The sequence below is a fragment of the Lampris incognitus genome, chromosome 3, assembly GCF_029633865.1.
Source record: "Lampris incognitus isolate fLamInc1 chromosome 3, fLamInc1.hap2, whole genome shotgun sequence".
Lineage (NCBI taxonomy): Eukaryota > Metazoa > Chordata > Actinopteri > Lampriformes > Lampridae > Lampris > Lampris incognitus.
The window spans coordinates 70177489-70193281 of record NC_079213.1 but is presented as its reverse complement, the minus strand read 5'-3'; the positions used below and the strand labels follow the sequence as shown (position 1 = coordinate 70193281).

The window sequence follows — 15793 nt, the reverse complement described above, 5'->3', positions numbered from 1 at the left end:
GACTGCCCTAAACCAAAACGTTCCAAAACTGTAAATAAGTATTTCTACTCGACTCGATCAAACATGACACACTCAAGGATATTTTCAGAAGATAAGTACAGTATGTTAAAAAGACATCGGACATTAAAAAAGGAGTGATGATTCTTAACGAAGCCTGTCTGATCATTTGGTATTATTTGGGAGATAACTTCTTCCAATCAACGTGCCAGGGCCTTTGCTAGAATCTTAGCATATGTGTTCAGAAGTGAGATAGGCCTATACAAGGCACATTCTACAGGGTCTCTCCCTTTCTTGGCTATGAGAGTTATACATGTCTCATTTAGAGAAGGAGGGCGTGAACCCAGCCTAAGGGATTCATATAGAACAGTTGTTAATTGTGGGGGGAGAAGCGCCGAAAACCTCTTAAAGAGTTTGGCTGGAAATCCGTCCAGCCCTGGGCATTTTCCAAATTGCATTAATGATATGGCTAGGGTTATTTCTGCTTGGGTTAGAGGCGCTTACAGCTTTTCCACCAAATCTAGGGGAAGAGTTGGAATGGGCAGAGGGTCAAGAAAGGCTTAATTGTCATTTTGTCTCCATCAAATTGAGAAGTGTACAGTTGGGAGTAGAAATCTTTAAATGTATTATTGAATTTAATGGGGTCTACAGTGATATCTCCACTATCTGTGTGAATATTTGGTATAAGTTGCTTAGCCCTCTGTCCCTTTAGTTGGTTAGCTAGCAGTTCCCCTGTCTTTCACCATGCTCATAATATATACTTTTGGTTTTTAGTAAAAGATTTTGCATTTGGTGAGTAGTAAGGAGGTCAAATTTTGTTTTGAGTTCTAGTCTTTTCTGATATGGTTCTGGAGTTTGAGTTAATGCATAGATGATAAACCTAGTTGTTCCTCTCGAGAATAACTTTTCTTGTTTGCAATGAATTATACAATTTGCTCTCTCGGGTAAGTCTTCAGTGTATCCCAGACCACAAGAGCAGAGACATCTGGGGTGTTATTGGTTTCAAGAATAAAAGGTAATTTGTTCTTCTATATATTTTACAAATTCATCATCAGAGAGTAGGGTTGAGTTAAAACGCAGTGCCTTATGGGCTGTGGGGTACCGGGAAGTAGCAGTGACATCACAACAGGGGCATGATCAGATATAACAATACTTTAATATGTAGAGGAACAGACTTGGGGAATTAGTCTGGTGTCAATAAAATTATAGTCTATTCTGGAGTACGTATGGTGGACATTGGGGGAAAAAAGGAGTACTCTCTCGTTAGAGTGAAGGAACTGCCATATATCTGAAATTCCATACGCAGAGAGAAAAGACTGAATGTGTGAGGAGCCCTGTATTTTGAGAGTGAAGAGCTCGAGATGGAATGTATGGTTTAAGGAAATTGGATAGGTAAGATGGGGCAAGTCCATTTAGGATTTTATAAGTCAGCAGAAGCACCTTGAAGTCTGATCTAATATGGATAGGAAGCCAATGAAGGGAGGCAAGAATTGGTGTAATATGGTAAAATTTCCTAGATTTAGTTAGGATTTTAGCTGCAGCATTCTGGGCCATCTGAAGACTTTTGGTACTAGCATGTGGCAGACCTGAAAACAGAACATTACAGTAATCAAGTCTGGATGAAACAAATGCATGTATTAGAGTCTCTGCGTCAGCCATGGACAGGAAAGACCAAATTTTTTGCTATGTTACATAAATGAAAAAAGGCAGTCTTGGTGATTTCTTCTATGTGCTTATCAAAGGAAAGGCTGGGGTTAAACGTAACACCATGATTTTTGGCTGCCACACTTGGTGAAATCACAGCGTTGTTGATTATCGTTACTTGATCAAATTGGTGTCTGTGTCTAGTGGGGCCAATGATCAGCATCTTGGGTTTTATCTGAATTTAAAAGCAGAAAGTTTAGTGTCATCCAATTTTTCACAGCAGCCAAGCAGGCCTCTAAATTAGTCATTTTAGTATGATCATGAGCCCTTATAGGCATATACAACTGAATATCAACATCATAATCAATGGAAATTTATTACATAACTGGGTATAATTTAGCCAAGAGGTGAAATATGAAGAAAGAAAAGTAGGGGGCCAAGAACTGAGCCCTGAGGTACCCCATATTTAACATCAGAGAATTTTCGTGTAATATTACTATAGCAGACACATTGTGTTCTTCCAGATGAATAGGACTTAAGCCAAGCATGAACTAAGACAGAGACACCAAAATTACAATTTAATCTGTCTAATAGTATACACTCACCGGCCACTTTATTAGGCACACCTGTCCAACTGCTCGTTAACGCAAATTTCTAATCAGCCAATCACATGGCAGCAACTCAATGCATTTAGACATGTAGACATGGTCAAGACGATCTGCTGCAGTTCAAACCGAGCATCAGAATGGGGAAGAAAGGTGATTTAAGTGACTTTGAACGTGGCATGGTTGTTGGTGCCAGACGGGCTGGTCTGAGTATTTCAGAAACTGCTGATCTACTGGGATTTTCACGCACAACCATCTCTAGGGTTTACAGAGAATGGTCCGAAAAAGAGAAAATATCCAGTGAGCGGCAGTTCTTTGGGCGAAAATGCCTTGTTGATGCCAGAGGTCAGAGGAGAATGGCCAGACTGGTTCGAGCTGATAGAAAGGCAACAGTAACTCAAATAACCACTCATTACAACTGAGGTATGCAGAAGAGCATCTCTGAATGCACAACACGTCGAACCTTGAGGCAGATGGGCTACAGCAGCAGAAGACCACACCGGGCGCCACTCCTGTCAGCTAAGAACAGGAAACTGAGGCTACAATTCGCACAGGCTCACCAAAATTGGACAATAGAAGATTGGAAAAACGTTGCCTGGTCTGATGAGTCTCGATTTCTGCTGCGACATTCGGATGGTACGGTCAGAATTTGGCGTCAACAACATGAAAGCATGGCTCCATCCTGCCTTGTATCAACGGTTCAGGCTGGTGGTGGTGGTGTAATGGTGTGGGGGATATTTTCTTGGCACACTTTGGTCCCCTTAGTACCAATTGAGCATCGTGTCAACGCCACAGCCTACCTGAGTATTGTTGCTGACCATGTATGACCACAGTGTTCCCATCTTCTGATGGCTACTTCCAGCAGGATAACGCGCCATGTCATAAAGCTCGAATCATCTCAGACTGGTTTCTTGAACATGACAATGAGTTCACTGTACTCAAATGGCCTCCACAGTCACCAGATCTCAATCCAATAGAGCACCTTTGGGATGTGGTGGACCGGGAGATTCGCATCATGGATGTGCAGCCGACAAATCTGCAGCAACTGCGTGATGCTATCATGTCAATATGGACCAAACTCTCTGAGGAATGTTTCCAGTACCTTGTTGAATCTATGCCACAAAGGATTAAGGCAGTTCTGAAGGCAAAAGGGGGTCCAACCTGGTGCTAGCAAGGTGTACCTAATGAAGTGGCCAGTGAGTGTATAATGATCATTGATGTCAAAGGCTACACTGAGGTCCAGTAGTAGAAGCACAGAAGTGGAATCAGAGTCTATAGCTAGTGAAGATCGTTTACCACTCTGGTCAGAGCAGTTTCAGTGTAGTGACCTGCCCTGAAAGCCGATTGAAAAGGTTCATATACATGGTTTTCTTCTACTATATGGGTTGGAAGTTGTTGATACACAACTCTCTCTCTAATACTTTAGAAAAGAATGGGAGATTAGAGACTTGATAGTTAAGGATCCTGGATCAAGGTGCATTTTTTTTAAGTAGAGGTTTAACCACAGCTGTCTTCAAATGGCTGGGAACAGTGCCAGTAGTAAGTGATAAATTCACGATGTCTAGCATTGTAGGTCTCAGGAAAGGCCAGAGGTCTTTAAAAAGTTTTGCTGTTAAGAGGTCAAGTAGGCAAGTAGTTGGTTTGGAAGCTGACACAAGCTTAGTCAAAGTATCAAGAGAGATGGTCTCAAAAGCTTTAATAACAGGGACAATCAGTGACTCATTGTATAGATATGAATTTGGTAAGAGAGGAGCTGCAGGAGTAGCCGGAGTTGAAGAACTAATTTTGTTTATGAGCTCATCAACCATATTGCAGAAAAAGTCTAGAAACTCATGGGCTGTGAATGGTGAGCAGCTAATAGACAGCTGCTTTTTAGTAAGTTTAGATACAGTGTCAAAGAGAAATCTGGGGTTATGTTAATTAATATTGATTGAGAGAGATGCACTACTTTTGCAGCAGATAAAGCACGCTTTTATTTCAATAAACACTCATGCTAAGATAGTAGGTAAAAAAACTTGCCATTTTGATTTTCGCCATTTACATTCCAGTCTCCTGCAGTCCCGCTTAAAAGCAGATGTCTCATTATTAAACTAGGGTGTAGGCCTCTTTACTCGCCTAGCTCTGGTAATGAGAGGTGCAACTGAATCGAGGAGACTAGAGAGGGCCACATTTAAGTCACTAGCGAAAATTTCAAGAGTCAGTCACTACAGTGAAAGGAGCCAAGACTTCAGGCAGCTGCTGGCCAAATGCAGCTACAGTGGAAGGGCCAATGTGGTGAGTGGCAATTACATCTGTTCCAACATTAACTGGGCAGGCAAATAATGCTTCAAATTTAATGAGAAAATGATCTGACACAGCAGATGTGGTTGGCAAGACATTCATATCAGAAACAGCTATCCTTATTCCATAGTACTCAGCCTATTCCATACTAAAACAGTTCAGTGGTTACAATTTGCATGATGGAGGGCCAGCCAAAGGTAGTGATTATCGTTGTCGGCAGGATTCGAACCTGCGCGGGGAGACCCCAATGGATTTCTAGTCCATCGCCTTAACCACTCGGCCATGACAACTGGTAGCAGGTGGAAAACCAAGCGTTTTTTTCAGGGGAAAACTCCATGTCTCTGAAGTGCATGTACTGTAAATATTCCTTGTGGGAATGATGCAGCTATCATTTACATATTTGTGCTTCCACATTTCTCTAAACTATGATTAGTATTGGTTAATCAGAAGTAAATCATTATAAATTCTATTTGTGAGCCTCTCTGAAAAAAGTGTCCTTGCCATCAGTGAAGTGCAGAAAAACAAGAGAAATTGATATTCGTTGTCAAATATAATGAGACTGTCCAGAATAAACCGTCTTGGCCATGTAGTCAAAAAAGCTTGATTACAAATTGTCAGTTTGACGAATCTACATTTGGACTAGTAGAGTAATATCTGCCATGATTAGTGTTTTCTCAGAGAGATGGCACTTGAGGTTTATTTCTTCTTTAATTAGTGCCCACCTCTGCAAAGGTGCCCTAAACCTTTTCATAAGGCGTATTCTTGCCGGGTTCGGAATGAATCCTCAGGAGGTTTTTGACATCTGGTCACAAATCTTTCAAACCACACCAGTCCAACATTAACATCTACCGTCATATTAAGCCTGACAGAGACAGGCAAATAAATTGCGCATCATTGTCAGCAGAATTTAAAGCTGCACAGGGAGACCCCAACGGATTGCTAGTCCATCGCCTTAACCACTCAGCCATCTGAAAGTAGTGACTGTCGTTGTCAGCAGGATTAAACCTGCGCGGGGAGACCCCAATGGATTTCTAGTCCATCGCCTTAACCACTCGGCCACGACAACTGGTAACAGGTGGAAAACCAAGTGTTTTTTTTTTCAGGGGAAAACTCCCTGTCTCTGAAGTGCATGTACTGTAAATATTCCTTGTGGGAGTGGTGCATCTGCCATTTACATACTTGTGCTTCTTTATTTCTCTATTTCTCTATGATTAGTATTGGTTAATCAGAAGTAAGACATTATTTGTGAGCCCCTCTGAAAAAATCGTCCTTGCCATCAGTGAGGTGCAGAAAAACAAGAGAAATCAATATTCATTGTCAAATATAATGAGAATTTCCAGAATAAACCCTGTTGGCCATGTAGTTAAAAAAGCTTTGTTAGTGCCCATCTCTACAAGATTTGTCTTAATCCTTTTCATAAAGCTTGTTTTTGCTAAACTTAAAAATCCCAGAGAATATTTTGATGTACATTTTTGTCTCCACTGACAAATTGTCAATTTGACAAATTTACATTGGACTAGTAGAGTAATATCTGCCATGATTAGAGTTTTCTAAGAGAGATGGCACTTTATGTTTATTTCTTCTTTAATTAGTGCCCACCTCTGCAAGGGTGCCCTAAACCTTTTCATAAGGCTTATTCTTGCTGAGTTCGGAATGAATCCACAGGAGGTTTTTGACGTCTGGTCACAAATCTTTCGTACCACATCAGTCCAACATTAACGTCTACCATCATATAGTCCATGGGCCAGAGCCCAAAATTTCCTATTTCGGTACACTCAAGGTGGCAAAACTTACTTATAATTTTTGAAAGGATCCATGTCTGTAGATGATATTTTGGTATGATAACCATTCCTGAGTGGCAGCTGTATCACAGTTATCAGCTCATGAAGTTAACCACCCTCTAAAGTAAATTGCATTTTAGACGCTGGTGCATATCCTGGTTTAGCCTCATGGTCAGGACATTTTTCAATGTTCTATAATATTGTCTTTGGTATCATTTTAAAGGGGACCTTCTTAGCTTTCATTCAAGCCCTGTTGTGGATATTTCTCACAAATATAGAGGTCACTTGAGCTCTTCAACCCGTCAATAACACACATCTGTCTGCAATGTTCGCCTAAACTATATACTTTCTTTTAGCCCTGTGGCATCTAGGAATATCAGGGACACAAAACACAAAAACTGAAATACTCACAGGACTGTAAAGATTCAGGAAATGTATAATATACCCATACTATTTCATTGTGTGAGGTGATTGTGAACCTTAAATTAGAAGGGCATTATTACTAAGAAACTAACTAGACCAAAGCCAGTTAGTCCATGGGTCAGACCAGATATCGATATCACCCAAGGTGACACAACTTCACTGGTGCCATTTTATTTGGTACACTAACAGAAGTAAAATAATACATGATAACCTTTCCAAATGAGCAGCTATTTCATTTTTCTTTCAGGAAACCTGTTTCTGTGCCTCTCACGATTGTGTATTTGCCCAGATTTTTACAAATATAGCATTTCAACACCCCTGGTACTGATTAGCCTAGCTTAAACTCTGGGACAGTTCTTAGTTGGCCAACAACCAAGGATAACCAGTACTGTGTACTTCCATTCATTGTGCTAAGCTAGGCTAACGTGCAGCCAGATAGCTTTCTACTAAACACATATAGAGGAAACTGGTATCTATCTTCTTGTCTCACTCTGGAGAAGATTGTAAGCTAATTTCCCATAATGTTAGCATGTTCTTTTAATGTACATGTTAATATGATTAGTTAAAGTGGCTACGAGGAACTTTCATCTTGTGTTGATTTTAGCAGCCTCATGTGGACAAAATACAGCTGTTGCATAGCAACTAGGTAATGTATCTATTTGTGGCTATGTAAGATAAATAATGGTAATATGACGCTGGTGAAACAAAGTAAACGTTGTTTTAGTAGTGTTCATACACCTAAGTTACATGTATTTGTTTGTATGTGGCAGGTGAAAACTGACTGAATATGGCCACTGGTGAACAAGCAAGTTTTTACCCAATACCAAAGCGCCCACGGGTGGAGTGCATTATCCACTGTTCTGATGATACAGATAAGCTGGTTTCACTACAAAGTGTCGACTCATGGAGAACTCTGCTCAGGGCAGCTCAGATACGAAATCATGCACCAGTTTTGAAACTGGCAAAAGACATTCCTGAGGGACAGATTCCAGCAATCTACTACCACAGAAAGTGTCGCAGTATCTTCACTATGAAGCAAATTCTTGATGGCCTCCTTGCAAAAGAAAAGAAAAGTTGTGTCTCTGCTGAAGAGAAACAATCTAAGAGAGTAGCTCGACATGCTCCAAGTACATCTAGGGCTTATGATGCAGAGTGCATATTTTGTCAGAAAAACAGCAAATATTCCAAGAGACAGAATACGAGAGAAGTACTGGTGCAGTGTCGAGAACTGCGAGCTGATGCAAAGATCAGGAGTGCAGCCACAAAGAAAAGGGACAGCAGAATCCTTGCCATTGTGAGTAGAGACCTTGTAGCAGCTGAAGGGCACTACCACAGGTCATGCTATAGACTTTACACCAAAGAAGAGGTTTCCAAAGGAGAGGTTGCCAGCAATGAAGATGATGATGCTGCAGCCCAGTATGAAGCTGCTGTGAATAAGGCATACAATGAGCTGTTCCTCTTCATCAGGATGGAGCTTTTTGGCAATCCTCAAGTGATGACAATGACTGATCTCTCTTCTAGACTGGTAGCTTCAATGAACTCCCAAGGCATTGCCCAAGTCAAGGAATCAACCAAGAAGCGCATAAGGTGAAACCTGGAGAGTGAGTTTGCTGGAGCCTTGCAGATATTCCCTGATGAGAAAGGAAAATTCCTCCTCTATCCCGATAACTTGTCCATGAGGGAACTTGCCAAAGAAAATCAGTCTCTCAAAAGGGAGCTGCAGACCCTGAAAAGTGTCAGTGCACAAGATGTTATAGCCAAAGCAGCCATCAAATTGAGAGCAGACATTAAAAGTCAAGATGTTCCTCAAACCTGGCCGCCTGAAGTCAAACCAGAAGCAGAATGTCCTACCATTCCAGAGTCGCTCATTATCTTCCTGTACTCTCTACTCACAGGCTCAAATGATCCTAATCATGCATCCCAGAGAGTGCAGTGCCTTCTGCAGTCATTTGGCCATGACATAGTATATGCAGTGACATGTGGAAATACCAAGCCTTCCAAGCACATTGTTCTGCCATTCAGTGTCAAATCGTTGACAGGAAATGTAGAGTTGATAAACATCCTCAACCGACTTGGTCACAGTGTGTCCTATTCACAGATGGAAGAGATCAACACTGCCCTGTGTCTCCAGAAACTCTCATCATCAGGGAGTGGCATTGCCCTTCCAGCTAACATCCATCCTGGCATATTCACAACTTTAGCCTGGGACAATATCGACCGTCTTGAAGAAACTGTCAGTGGTGAGGGAACATCTCACAGAGTCAATGGGATTGCTGTGCAAGCAAAGCCAGTCAACCCACTTCCTGTCCAACCCATGCCCACTGTTCCCAAAACAAAGAAGAGAAGCATTGATGGACCCCCACCAATGTTACCAACTTACAATGCTGGACAACGGGTAGGGCCACCACAAAGCAAAAAGTCAGATGCCGATACTGCAGCCAATACTAAGCTTGCCAGAGAGAAAAACCTTCTTTGGGTCCTAGCACGCATGTCACAACAAGAAGAACAGTCAATCAGCAGCTGGACAGGCTTCAACATCCTGACTCGAGGAGAGATGACGGTCATCCCCGACAATATAGGCTATCTGTCTACCATCAATGCTCCAGCGACACAAATGTCTACTGTCAACGAGGTGCTTAACCAGTGACTGAGCATCATGCAGTGCTTAGGCCTGAGGAAGATTGTCTGTGTCTTTGACCAAGCCCTGTATGCGAAGGCTGTCGAGATCACATGGAAACACCATGACAAGTTCCATGATATCATCGTTAGGCTTGGGGTATTCCACACCATCTGCACACTGCTGGCAATAATAGGAAAGCGTTTCCAAGATGCTGGACTCAAAGACCTCTGCATTGAGTCTGGCATGATTGCAGAAGGCTCAATTGCTGGTGTTATGGATGGCCGCAAGTACAACAGGGCAGTGCGACTACACAAGCTCCTGTATGAGGCTCTCATGCGACTGACCTTGAATGGTTTCCTGTCCTGGTTGGAAGAAACTCACAGGAATGACATGGTTCACCTGAATGAGACACTGAAGACCATTGACAGCCTTGGGAAAGAAGTCTCACAACATGCTTTGAAGGAGGTCCTCGAGAACAGCTCTTGTACACGCATCATGGATCTATTTGAAGTCTACCGTGAGTTCCTTAGAGGTGGAAACGGCAGCCTCTCGAACTTCTGGATGTCCTATTTGGACATGGTTGAAATCTTGTTGGGGCTCATCCGAGCATCCAGAGAGGGAGACTGGATGCTACACTTGGCTAGCATTCGAGCAACGATCCCATGGTGCTTTGCTTATGACAGGATGAATTATGCACGCTGCCTCCCCTACTACTACGCCCAGATGTCTGAGCTGCCCATCACACACCCAGATGTGTACACAGAATTCATGGAAGGAGGCTTCTCAGTCCAACTGTGCTCCACCAATCCCTTTGGCCGAATCCCTGTTGACCAAGCTATAGAAGAAACGGTGAACAAAGACACCCAAACAGCTGGAGGGACAAAGGGATTCAGCTTGAAGCCAGGAGCTGTGACCAAATATTATCTCACAGCTGAGCATAGAAGCATGTACCTCAGACAGCTGAGAGACCTGACAGGTCAAGGCAGGTGCAAATGGTCTCATCCAGATCTACAGAGTCCAAGGATCAAGAGAGATGAAGCAGATGTCCAGTCTCTCATGGACCTTATGGAGAATAACTGGCTCAATCCTATGTCCCCTGATGAGATTGATTTGGTTAGCCTCTCCACTGGCAACATGGCTCCACCTGATGTGACCATAGATCTCTTGAGAGCTCTTGAGAAAGGAGAAGAGGCCTACCAAGCATTCCAGCAAACAAGGTTAGATGCAGACCCACCACCTGTGAAATTCCACGACAAGATGACCAAGCAAAGTCTGAAAACATTCTCCAATGTCAGCACAAAACAAGCTCATGGAAAGAAAGCACAGGATGTGGTTCTGAAGGCAGATAGAAACCTTTTCAGTCACATGATCCTGGTGGCTGAAAGCAGGAAGGTGAATCTGAAGGATGTCCTTGCCTACCCATTGGGCCCACTACCATGGGCACTGGCAAATGCTGATGGGTCCTTACGAAAAAAAAACAAGGCTGCACTTGCCAGAGAGCTTGAAAAGAATGTATCTCCTGCAGAAGACATCCCAATCCCATCTACTTCCATCATTGATGGGATGAGCCTGGTCCAAAAAATGAATGGCAACAACAAAACCTTTGCACAGGTGGCAGAGTCAGCCTTGACCCAGGTCCTCCATGAGGGAGCACAGAGTGGGAGGATTGATGTTGTTTTTGATGTCTATCACCAGACTTCGATCAAAGATGCTGAACGACTGAACCGGGGTGGAGACATCACTCTCCAGTACAAGAATCTTGCAGGGGGACACCACGTCCAGCAGTGGAGAACATTTCTGTGCAGTTCCTCCAACAAGACCAGTCTCATCAAGTTTCTGGTGGAAGAGTGGAAACTCCCACGATACAGAGCTATGCTGCATGGCAAGGTGTTGTACATGACCTGTGAGGAAACCTGCTACAAGTTGACAGAAGATGGGTGTGAGGAAGCAGCAGAACTGCACTCCACACATGAAGAAGCTGACACCCGTCTGCTCCTGCATGCATTGCATGCAGCAAATGGGGGCTCAAAGTCAGTTATCATCACAGCTGAGGACACTGATGTCATGGTGCTTTGTCTTGGCTTCCAGAAGGACATCACCTGTCCCATCTACCAGAAGTGTGGGACTCAGAACCGCACACGGTTTGTCGACATCACCAAACTGGCAAATTCACTTGGAGACAGCATCTGTGACAGCCTAATTGGCTTACATGCCTTCACAGGCTGCGACACTCTCAGTGCATTCGCTGGTCGAGGGAAGCTGAATGCCCTGAAGATAGTGAGAAAGCACACTTCCTGCCAAGAGACTTTTAGTCAACTGGGACAGACATGGAATGTGAGTGATGAGCTGTTCCAGAAAATTGAGCAGTTCACCTGTCGGATGTATGTTGCTAATAGCAGCACTGCTGAGGTGAACAAACTGCGTTACCAGCTCTTCTGCACCAAAGGGGAGAGGTTGAGTCCAGCCAGCTGCCACCATGTAGAGACTGTCTCTTTATGCATGTTCAACGAGCCAACTATCAGGCAGCAATATGGAAGTGCTGTCTGCAGGCTAACCCTGTGGTGCCAAGCCCTACTGAGTATGGATGGACAGACGATGAAGGCAAGCTGGCCATTTACTGGATGCGCTCCCCACCTGCACCAGATGTGGTCTTGGAAATGCTAACATGCAAGTGTGTGCATTCATGCAAAATGCCAAGCTGCATGTGCCTGTCAAATGGACTTCCATGCACAGACATGTGCAGGTTACAGACCTGCAGTAACCAAAAACAGCAGGATGGTCCAGAACTGGACTTTGAACTTGGGGAGTCAGATGATGAGAGAAACGAGCAGTTTGATGAATGACAGTGTGATGATTCTGATGGTATTACTGTGGTAGTAGTCTATTGATGCACAGGATGTTGATTCTGGACTTGGTTACCCAGAGCTTGATAACAATAATGTAACCATATTCACATATACCCATTACCCTACCCATTACCATTACATATACCCACTAATGATATGGGATTACATGTATCATTGACTAAGTATATGTAAATGTCAATGTTGTTTAAAATATTAAAATAGTTCATTACCTCACTATGGTATTCCTTTTTATCATGTATTTTGATTGTGTATTTAAACAAATGTATAGAGACCAGTTTGTGACCTAACTGGCTTTGGTCTAGTTCTCATTTAAGGCTCACAATCACCTCACACAATGACATAGTATGGGTATATTATACATTTTCTGAATCTTTACAGTCCTGTGAGTATTCCAGTTTTTGTGTTTTGTGTCCCTGATATTCCTAGATGCCACAGGGCTAAAAGAAAGTATATAGTTTAGGCGAAAATTGCAGAAAGATGTGTGTTATTGACGGGTTGAAGAGCTCAAGTGACCTCTATATTTGTGAGAAATATCCACAACAGGGCTTGAATGAAAGCTAAAAAGGTCCCCTTTAAAATGATACCAAAGACAATATTATAGAACATTGAAAAATGTCCTGACCATGAGGCTAAACCAGGATATGCACCAGCGTCTAAAATGCAATTTAGTTTAGCAGGTGGTTAACTTCATGAGCTGATAACTGTGATACAGCTGCCACTCAGGAATGGTTATCATACCAAAATATCATCTACAGACATGGATCCTTTCAAACATTATAAGTAAGTTTTGCCACCTTGAGTGTACCGAAATATCGTCTGGCCCATGGACTAATATGAAGCCTGACAGAGACAGGCAAATAAATTGAACCTCGTTGTCAGCAGGATTCGAACCTACGCGGGGAGACCCCAATGGATTTATAGTCCATCACCTTAGTCATCGACTCTCCCTCGATACGGATGTCCAGGTACAACTGGGTGATAGACCAAGAGTACTCCTGGACACTTCTGGAACACCTTTGAGAAGACCTTCCCTCAGGAGATGCTGCAACACACACACACACACACACACACACACACACACACACACACACACACACACACACACACACACACACACACACACACACACACACACAGTTACACCCTCTGCACATCTAGCAAGATGGCAGATGGAGCGTGCCTTAGCCTATCCAGGCGCTTTCAGATTAGAGCTTTACTCCAGAGGACAGGAGAGGAGGGAAGGGAAGGGGAAAGGAGAGCACACCCACAGCCTATCCCCGGTGCACAGCTGCTACCTCCAAGTTCCACAATTGTTGGGCTCACCTGAACAGGAAAGGGTACAAAGTGAACTCAGGTATAGAGAAAATAATGAGCTCAACAAGACCTCAAATATAAGTATAAGGCAAAACAGCAGGGATAGGAACCTATACAAAAAAGCAAAACACAAATTACTTACAGTAACTATCCAATATAAAACGATACAATTAACCAATAGATAAGTTGAATACTTTTGGCTCCAGCAATATATGATGAACCACAGTCCGTAAAGAGTTTGGCTTATCCCTGATTAAGAGAATCAAATAAATCAACCAAAATCATTGAACTACAAATCAACCTCATGAGAAAAGATAAAACATTACCTTCTCCAGTCTCACACTCTGGGATAAGTCCAAGTACAGACAGGCTACAAACACTGAATAGGCTACAAACCCTGGCACCCTGAAGAGCAAATGCAGAGGAATGAATTACTTGGATCAGACTGATGCTGGAGAGGGGATTGGGGTTCTCTTTATACTTCTATGGGTTCACCTCAGCTAAGCAACTTCCTTCACTAGGCCTATTGGGGGGGGAGGGGGGCGTGTCTAACTATGTGTATTCTACCTGTCTCATACTCTGTCACCATTCCTAGGGACTACAGAGGAAAACTAGCCTTTTGGCTAACTCTGGTGTATTTACAATTTTATTGTTTTATTAATATGCACTGTCCCTTTTTTCCAAATAAACTAAATAGCCCCGTCCCCAACTAAGGGAGCACAGGAGGGACACACACACAGCAACCCTGCTGGCTAACGTTAGCTACATAAACTAACTGTTCTAGCAAGACACAAGACATGGACCTGGTCTGCTGACTGACTGGCTGACTGTCTGACTCAGACTCACTGACTGACTGGTTGACTGACTAACGTTAACTTACACCATAGTAATCATTCCAAACTTCAATCTCTCAAATGTATTGAAATAATTGCTTAAGACACCGTTGGCACTAACGGTAGTGTTACTTGAAATGACAAAATGACGTTAGTGACCATTTTAGCTAGGTAATGTTAAGTTAGCTACGTTAGAGTAGCTAGTGCTAGCTAGAAAAGTCTGGAGTTCGACAAGCCTTGGCTAGAAACCCTCTGCAGCACCGGCGTTTCACATTACACATTTATTACTGTACGCTAACCTGTTACGGCAATGTCTACTATCATAGGCTACCTCTCTCCAGTTCCGGTCTAGATAGCAAAGTTACAACGAATTTCTAACTGCTTGGGGCCTTGATTAACATTATTGTATCACTGTAACTAAGTTAGCCTGATGTTAGCTACTTCCATTTTTTACTTCATCCAAATTTCACGAGCATGACGTTGTTTATATCACGTGACTTGTTCGGAGTGCTGTTCGGACCTCATTTGGAACTGTTTGATCTCGTTCGGAATGTGTTAGGACTTGTTCGGACCTTGTTAGGATCTATTGTTACATGTTAGGACCTCGGAGGCAGTCCAGAAACTGTTGGGTACGGCCCCAACAACTTATAAAATATTTAAAACTCAGTTTTTCTCATAAGGCCACCCTGTATCTTAAGTGCATGTGCTTTGAATCATCCTCATGGGAATGGTGCATCTGCCGTTTACATACTTATGCTTCCTCATTTCCCTAAATATGGGTCGTACTGTTTAATTATCAGTAAGACATTATAAATTGGTGGCACAGTGGTTAGCGCGGTTGCCTCACAGAAACAAGGTCCTGGGTTCACGCCCCGGGGTAGTCCAACCTTGGGGATCGTCCCAGGTCGTCCTCTGTGTGGAATTTGCATGTCCGCGTGGGTTTCCTCCAGGGGCTCCGGTTTCCTCCCACGGTCCAAAGAAAAGTAAGTTAGGTGAATCGGCTGTACTAAATTGTCCCTAGGTGTCTGTGTGGGTGTGTGTGTGTCGGCCCTGTGATGGCCTGGCAGCCTGTCTCCCCGCCTGCCGCCCACTGAGTGCTGGAACAGGCTCCAGCATCCCTGTGACCCTGACAGCTGAAAATGAACTCCAGATAATGGATGGACATTATAAATTCTTTTTGTCACCCCTACTGAAAAAAACTCTTTAACAATAAGATGCTGAAAGACCTACAAGAGAAATGCTCTCTGCAAACTTTTATTCATCCTGGAACCCAATAAAAGCTGTTTATCTCTCACGCTGGCACCAAGATCCACATATAAACATATTCTGACTCTCAATGGTGAGCCACCCAAAGGTAATCACCGTCGTTGTCGGCAGGATTCGAACCTGCGCGGGGAGACCCCAATGGATTTCTAGTCCATCGCCTTAA

General features: G+C 43.2%; 1 protein-coding gene and 3 non-coding genes across 4 annotated transcripts in view; 1 reads left to right on the top strand and 3 right to left on the bottom strand.

Moving 5' to 3' along the window:
• The window catches only part of hmcn1 (hemicentin 1), a 208005-nt gene that overhangs the window by 120115 nt on the left and 72097 nt on the right, over positions 1-15793 (top strand). The gene's annotated exons all lie outside the window — the stretch shown is intronic.
• On the bottom strand, positions 4735-4816 carry trnas-aga (transfer RNA serine (anticodon AGA)). The gene has a single exon. It is a non-coding gene; the product is annotated as a tRNA-Ser (tRNA).
• Positions 5512-5592, bottom strand: trnas-aga (transfer RNA serine (anticodon AGA)). Its single transcript has one exon. It is a non-coding gene; the product is annotated as a tRNA-Ser (tRNA).
• The window catches only part of trnas-aga (transfer RNA serine (anticodon AGA)), an 82-nt gene continuing 18 nt past the window's right edge, over positions 15730-15793 (bottom strand). The window contains exon 1 of the tRNA in view: positions 15730-15793. This exon is cut by the window's right edge and continues 18 nt beyond it. This is a non-coding gene — a tRNA (tRNA-Ser).